This window comes from Papilio polytes, unplaced genomic scaffold (assembly GCF_000836215.1).
Source record: "Papilio polytes unplaced genomic scaffold, Ppol_1.0 DF821100.1, whole genome shotgun sequence".
Classification (NCBI taxonomy): Eukaryota; Metazoa; Arthropoda; class Insecta; order Lepidoptera; family Papilionidae; genus Papilio; species Papilio polytes.
The window spans coordinates 1-939 of NW_013528104.1; the positions used below are offsets into that span (position 1 = coordinate 1).

General features: G+C 43.2%; 1 long non-coding RNA gene across 1 annotated transcript; it reads left to right on the forward strand.

Annotated features, from left to right (window-relative positions):
* Positions 1–939, forward strand: LOC106109638. The gene is made up of 3 exons (XR_001226023.1): positions 1–33; positions 143–243; positions 915–939. It is a non-coding gene; the product is annotated as an uncharacterized LOC106109638 (long non-coding RNA).

Below are 939 nucleotides of genomic sequence, written 5' to 3' on the forward strand. Positions count from 1 at the left end.
CCCCACGCGCCCCACACGCCCCACGCGCTGCAGGTGACGCCCCCGCCGCCCACACCTATGTGTCAACTTCATCTCCTATCAAACTTATATGATGCGGAATATATTAGTAAGTAAGTACGTTCAATGAAAGTGTCCGCGGCAGGTACAAGTGAACGACAGCTCCGAGCACAGCAACAGCCAGACCACCTCCTCCACCAACAACCACCTCAACGTGCACAACAACCACCCGCCTGAAGTGAAGCGGTGAGCCACTACATGTCCTGTCACTAAATTGACTACTACTATCTTAAATTAAAAAATGCCTACTAAACTATTACTTTCTTACTGCAATAGTTTATCGCCTTCAAAAATAGCTTAAAATATCTTTTTAGCCCAATTCACAACTAAAAACTGAATGCATGATGCAGCCAGGTGTCGTCGGCCTCGACTGCCTTGAGAGCTTATTACTACATTGGCTTTTACCTACAGGATACAAAATTTTCAATGCATGCTCTACGCTCTCTATATATATATAACAATGATGTCGATCGGCTTAAGTAAACATATTTTCTAAATCGTGCGTAGCGACCGTTAACTGACATTTTAAATTTTAGACTGAGACTCTCCAAGTCAACTTGCAGGAAAAAAGGGAGAACATTCGAAAACACATGCTCTTTAGTGTACAATATTTGGTCCTTCGAGTCGGATTACGTATGTTTAAACAATTTGGTACACATACTTTAATATTCCCCAATAAAAAGGGAATTATTTTTATTGTTTTAAAGCAACGGTTAGCGCGGACGAGCAATTACCATAAAGCAATGTTTGTTGTAAATAAATATATTAGGATGAGGTAAATGCAAATGAGTGTAATTGTGTTGTGGTGCGGTCTGTGTGCGCTGTGTGTGCGGTGCGCGGGCGGTGCGCGGGCGCAGCTACAGCAAGCACTCGCTGCAGCAC